Source organism: Humulus lupulus, chromosome 9 (genome assembly GCF_963169125.1).
Source record: "Humulus lupulus chromosome 9, drHumLupu1.1, whole genome shotgun sequence".
Lineage (NCBI taxonomy): Eukaryota > Viridiplantae > Streptophyta > Magnoliopsida > Rosales > Cannabaceae > Humulus > Humulus lupulus.
In genome coordinates, this window is record NC_084801.1 from 129,046,424 (window position 1) to 129,053,428 (window position 7,005).

The following is a 7,005-nucleotide window of genomic DNA, read 5'->3' on the forward strand; positions in this document are numbered from 1 at the left end:
TAGAAGGGGGATTGGAAGGAGGTTTGCTTCCCCCAGCATGAAAGTTCTCATGGCCCTCTTCCACACATATATACTTCCATTCTCTTTCAAAGAAGTCATCTAACTCTGTAGCCTCTCTCTTGAGCTCTACTTTAGTTGAACTTCCCACCTTAGCTGTTTCTATATTGAATCTATGGATATAGCTCTTCAGACTTTCACTTTCGCCTTATTTTATGTTAGCGAGGCTTGTACTCGGCATAACATAATCACAGACCGTGTCGTGCTACTGAAGAAATTTGTCAAAGAACTTCTGTCATGACTTGATGGTTCCTACCCTTAACCTCTTGAACCACTTGTACGCAACTCCTTTGAGTGTAATGACGAAACAATGGCACCTTGCCCTACTATTGACCCCTCTTAACTTCATCAAGTTGTTGAATGCGTCTATGTGATACTTAGGGTCTGTAGTGCCCTCATACAGAGTCATGTGAGGCTCCTTGAAGTTGGTGGGGAGTTCTTCAACCTGGATTTCCCTTGTGAAGGGCGACTCGTAGTTGAACTCATCATCACCTCTGTGCCCCAAGATGCAGTGACTGTATCGTTTTGAATGCTTTGGATTTTGGTGTCTAGTTCCCTTCTCCTTTTGTTTAAGGAGTCTCGTAGGTTCTCAGGGTGAACCCTTGTTGTAATGTTCCAAATTTCCTAATAAGACTCAGTGCCTCGATTAGTGTGTCAGGAGGGCATAATTGGATTTATATGTGAAATGAATTAAATACATTTGTGATAATGTGGCATACATGATTTATATGGTGATATGAATATATATGCATGTTTATGTGTATTAAATATACATGTAGGCCCGTTCTTGTTAATAAGGGTATATTTGTAATTTTGACTCATTGAGGGTATAAATGTAATTATATGTGTTATGTGATTGAGACCAAATTATCATGTGGATATATTTACAATATTTGGCTCGAGGCGATCCTAGTGAGAGGATTAGCGAAAAAGTCACAACGGGGTTAAATACCTAGCTCGGGGTGAGCCTAGGGGTATTTTGGGAAATTTAGTGCGTATTCGGGGTTTATAGGGTAACATGTAGTAATTTGGTGATTATTTGGGTATGTCATTGTAATGACCCGACTAACTTAAAGACCCCGGACCATTAAAATCTACTAGGCATAGCTACTATTTTGGAATACATGCATAAAATAATAGAACTTTATTATAAAAATTCAACATACGGGATCCCATTGTTAATACATAAAATCATAAGGAAAACAAAACCTATAATTAATTGTTCAAATACTAAATGCGGAAAAACATAAATACATAATTAAAAAGTATTGAAACAAAACGTAATCCTCGATCTTTCCCACCGGTCAATTCATTCAATTCTCACCCAATACACATGCCAAAGCTGCCATGAATCTATCCCGCCTTCCAAGCTCATTTTCCTGCACCATTTAAAATAAAAAGGAATGAGCCTAATGCCCAGTAAGGAAAAAAATACTAAAACATATCATAATTCATAAAACGTAAAACATAAATTATAAAACGTATGACGTAAAAATGTAAATCATAAAACATAAGACTACAAATTAATGGCCATTAACTCATTACCGTAGTATGTGATAGAATCCATCTAGATCCTCTTGCTACTATTTAGAAGTAGGTTTAAACACAAATATAGTATATGATAAACCATCTAGGTCCTCTTACTACTATTCGAGGTAGGTTTAAACATAACTATAGTCTACGATAATGATAAAAATTCTTGGGTTTTGCTTATTTGCTATCTCAACAACCACATTTCCCAAGCGACTACAACATAAAACATATACATACATACATACATACATACACATAGCATATAAACATAATCATAACACATGAAATCTAATCTATTTTCCTTACCAAAAACTGAGATATTAGAGACAAGAGTGGGATTGGAAACTCCAAAAACCAAACAGTAAAAATCATAAGTTTCCTAAAGAAAATAAGATGAAGAGAAGATCTAAACCATCAAGATAATAACTTACCAAAAACCTTAAGTTTCAAGAAACTTAAACACCTAACCAAAATCCATTATAGCAAGTTAGGATTTCGAAGAAAATGAAAAGAATAAGAGGAACTATAATGAACTAAACCCGAGGATAAAGAATACCTTGGATATATTACATATTCGATCTACACCTCAATACTGAAATATCACTCTATCTTACTTTGAAACTGTTTAGAAAAGCTTAGATTGGAAAGCTTTTAACCTCAAAACCCTAGTGTTTCTCTCTAGAATGAACTTAGCAGCTTGGAGGCTCTGAACAATGCTTGAATGATGAAGCAAATGGCTGAGTGAAAGGTCCTATTTATAGAGTTCAAGGAGTGAAACTAGCTCTTTTTTAAAATGAATAAATAATTGAATAAAAATTGAATTTTCTGCTCAATTGATCAATCAATTTTTAGTATAATTTTTAACCTGTGTTTAGGATAAGTTTGAGTCGATTTGGTGGAATGTTGTGCTGTATTACACTTGTTTTGGTATGATTGTAGGAAATAGATTGAGGAAGCATGGAGTTGAGGAAATGAACGAAAAATCATAGCAATTGGGAAATTTATGCTAAAAAGTGACAAGAAGACAGTTGAGGATTCATATGCGGAGAGACTTGGTCATTTTGGAGCCTTGGAAGTAAGTTTTGAGGTTAATGTCAAGGGCTGCGGTGCTCAAGTGAAGAGTTGCGGCGAAAGGAAAAAAACAGAGAGAACCTGTTTTCTGGAATTGTCAAGGGCCGCGGCGCTTGCTGGAACCCGAGACCAGGATTGCGCAAACTTAGAGACACGGACCGCGGCGCTTAAACACCAGGGCTGCGGCGCGTGTAACTTTTTCGTGGCTATCAGAAGGGTGAAGTCGTCATTTATTTTGAAAAATATTTTTAGGGTTTCTATTTAAATGTTTTGTTAAGAGTTAATTGAGGGGAGAGTCATTGGTGAATAACAAAGATTACTGGAGACCCTGGAGATAACATTGAAGATCTGCGAGTTTTATTTCTTGATCTCTTTATTTTCATTATTCTCTTTAGTCTTGAGTTTATGTTTATATTTAGTTTGATGGATTCCATTATGTTTGTCATGAACTAATCTTGTTTTTAGGGTGTTAGTGGATTCTTCTTGAAGCTTTTGATTTCTTAATGCAATTTTTTTTGAGTTTCTTTCTACTATTGTGAATTATTTATCTTATGCTTAATGCTTGTGAATGTTTGATCACCATTTACATGTTTTAGATGATTTTAACCTAGGCTCTGAGAAGAGAAGGCTAATTATGCTATAGGTAGATAATCACAAATTTATATTGGACGAGAGTACCTCTATAATTTGTGTAGTTTAGGGATTACATGTTTAATGCCTGCAATATGTTGTTTTACCATAGAGATGTATGAAATAATATGTTGTAGAGAATTATAGATCCTAGCAAGAATATAATATATCATTGTAATCTGCTATACAGTAGAATTAAGAAATATTGAAAATTGGTTAGGAATCATAAGTGGATGGTTGATGAAACTAAAACCCTAACTTTTACATCCATTTAATTAATCATATTTTTATCTCTGAATTGCTATAGTGATTAATTACTTTCTATAATTTTAGTAGTAATTATTTAATTCATAATTTTGCAATTATCATTTAAAGGAGTTAGGAGTTAATTATTGGTAATTAATATCAATCCTTGTGGGAACGACACTCTACTTATTATTATATTACTTGTTAGCAATACGTACACTTGCGTAAATATATTTTCACGATCATCAACAGATGCCCAGAACTTGGTCAAAAATGTTCAAGAGCAAGTCCAAGTTGTTGAGGGTTGTTTCTAGCTCGGATTCCACGAATTTTCAAAAATTCCTGAGGGAGCCGATATATCGCCCCCTATAGGCGATATATCGCCTACCCCATAATCCCGGGCCTTCGTGGTTTCATTCGTGCGAAGTTGACGTGTTTTCCATATCAATCATAGGCGATATATCGACCCCTATAGCTACGATATATCGGCATACACTGATATATCAAACACGTTTTTGCACACTTTCAGCACACTTGAATTTGTTTAAACCATTTTGACTGAGTAAAACATGATCCTAACAGCTGAGGGAAGGTTCTAGACTTCCTAGGTTTATCCTTTATTAAGTTATTCATCTAAAATCCTTAAATCCTTAATAAACATGCATGTGACAAGTGTCACGTTCTTCATTATTCTATCTAAATATTAGGTTATAATAAATATCATTTCTAGGACCAGCTATATTAGCCAAATCTTATGATAAAATTCATATTTCTAAACTGTAGGCTAAACTTAAATCCATAACTATCTCTATGAGTTTCCACTAACTCCCGACTTGAAATAATAACCACGAAAACTATAATACTAAGCTACTACTACTACTATCTTGCTAAGTAAAATTCTGAGACGCTACAGTCATGATCAATTGGGAATATATAGGACCTATTTGAGGATTAGCGGGAAATGCGGCTAATGAACGTTTTGCCCTTGAGGGCTTTGAAGGGAAAGTCTTGGATGAGGGGCATGATGGTCATTTCCCTAGCCTTGAACTAACTTAGTCTTCTAGGGACCTTAGGAAGTTTAGGAATCAGGCAGAAAGAAAAGAAGCACTTAGTCTATTCCCTCTCTCTCTCTCTCTCTCTCTCGTTCTTGAACACTAGGGGATTCTTGAATTTTGAGGAGGAAGTCTTGGAGAACTAAAGCTTGGTGCTAGGTATTGATTTAATGTGCAGTTGGGAGAATGAATCCCAGCTAAGGTAACATCTTTGGTTCTGTAAACTCTAAGATTTTAATTTCCATTTTTGATGTTCTTGAGCTTCAAAGCTCAAGGTGGAATTTATGGGTTTCTGTGGGAATTTTGGGTGTATGGTAGTGTTAAAATGTGTTCTAGATGAATTTATTTTAGTTTATAACTCAATTCTATTTTTAGTTTATGTTTGGGATGGATTTTGATAAGATTTGGTTGAGGAAAAGTTGGGGAAAAACTGGGTTCGTAAAGTCGCACCGCGACACTGTTCTTGTGGCGCTGCAACCCGTGTGAACCCAGGGCCCAAGGGGTTTTGTTTTTCTTAGGCGTACTGTGACCCTTCAGGGCTGAGTCGTGGCACGTCTCCTTGGGAATGTAGGGGCTGGGAGCCTCTGACTTGAGGTGCACTGCGATGCGATGCGCATAGGTAGAAATGGCCAAGGCAGGCTTTGAGTGACGGTAACTCAAACCTAGGGGCTCGGCATCGATTGTACTATCTGGTTTAGTAGAATTCGACCTCGTGGAGGATAGGACTCGATCCAGAAGCCTTTATTCGATTGTATTGATGATATTTTATATTATGGTTGTGACTAGGTTACTGCTAAGAGCTCGGAACTGGGATCGTGCTCGAGGGTTGTTCATATTATCCATTGCAATCAGACCTGGGGTAAGGAAATTACACCCTGGTTGTGATTGGGGCTTGTACCCCTGTTAAAGAATATGACTATGATTATATGTGAGATCATGAATATTTCTATATTTGAGAATATCCAGTTAAGCATGCTTGTATAAGATGCATCTGTTTATCTATTATGTGATCGATATGCTTGATTATAACTAGTTTGAAAGTACGACCTAAAGGAGCCGAGGCCGACGTCAAGCGTGTGAAACGCAGTTTGGCCTAAGAGACTCGGGGTCAACCGTAAGATCTGAGATTTTGGCCTAAGTGATCCAAGCCTAAACGTCACCTAAATATACAGAAGGATCGTTTGCACTTGTTTAATTTATTGATTATTAAGTTGGATTATATGGTTGTTTTAGCAGATTATTACTGCTAAGCTTATTGCTTATTTTTTTTTGCTTATTGAATTTGCCGATTTAAGTTCATTGTTTATATACTGTTGCAAATTGGATTTGTTTATTTAAGTTTTCTTACTAAGCCTTGGCTCATGGGTGCTATGTGGTGTAGGTAATGGGAAGGGAAAGATGGACCAGCCATGAGTTGGAGAGCTTTAGGGGTGGCGTGTACATTTGCAGCTGCTCGATCGTCACGACCGAGGGATCAATAGGGACTAGAGCCAAATTATATTTTTCCGCTTAGGCCAACTTACGTTGTAATTATTTTTTAGAGTTATAAATGCCTTGTAAACATTTATTTTTGGGATCCCGTGTATAGACTCAAATTTTTAATGAAAACGACTATTTCCATGATCAAAATCTTTAAACCCTAATCCAGTAATTAATCTTAGTTATACACTTATATCCAAATGACTTGATTAGCAAGTCCAGCACTATTTAAAGTACATAGTGTAATGGTCCTGGATTAGGAGGGCGTTACACTTGCTTTGGTTGTATCCTCTGGGGGATTTGTGGGGGGTGCGGTTCTTACCGTGGACCCTCTTTGGTTAAGCTTTTCCCTTAAGTCGGGTTGAGCTCTTTTGGAGGCGGTCTTGAGTTCAAACCTCCCATAGGTGGGGTTCACGCCAGGTTGCAACATTGGCATAGAATATTTCTTCCGTCTCGGGCAATGGGTATCACTAGTGGAGAGTCATGTTTTTCCACCGTCCACGGGTATGGTGGTTTCTCCTCATACATGTTCCCTCTCTTTATACTTAGAGAAAGTAACATCAGAGTTTCCGTGTCACAGGCTGTTGAGTATCTCTTGCATGTTCTCCACGGTGGCCTGCAACCTTTGGTTTTTCAAGTGCAGGTCACATATTTCATCTTTGTAGTGACAAGTTTGGGAGCTTGAACTCACTGAGTTTACTTATGGGCACTTACCATGTCTCTGTTTGGAGGGACTCGGGTCCTGATGGTTCGGACTTAGGGCCACCGACAGCTGCGGTGGAGGGTGAGTTTTACGACCCTTCGTTGGAGCGGTGGCATGTGCTACAGGGTCCGTATAGGATGAATGGCAAGGGATGATACTTCTTCCTCTTTGCCATTGTCTCTGGCCAACTCTGACACACCTCTGTTCATCAGCGGGGGATGATCCCTCATGGAA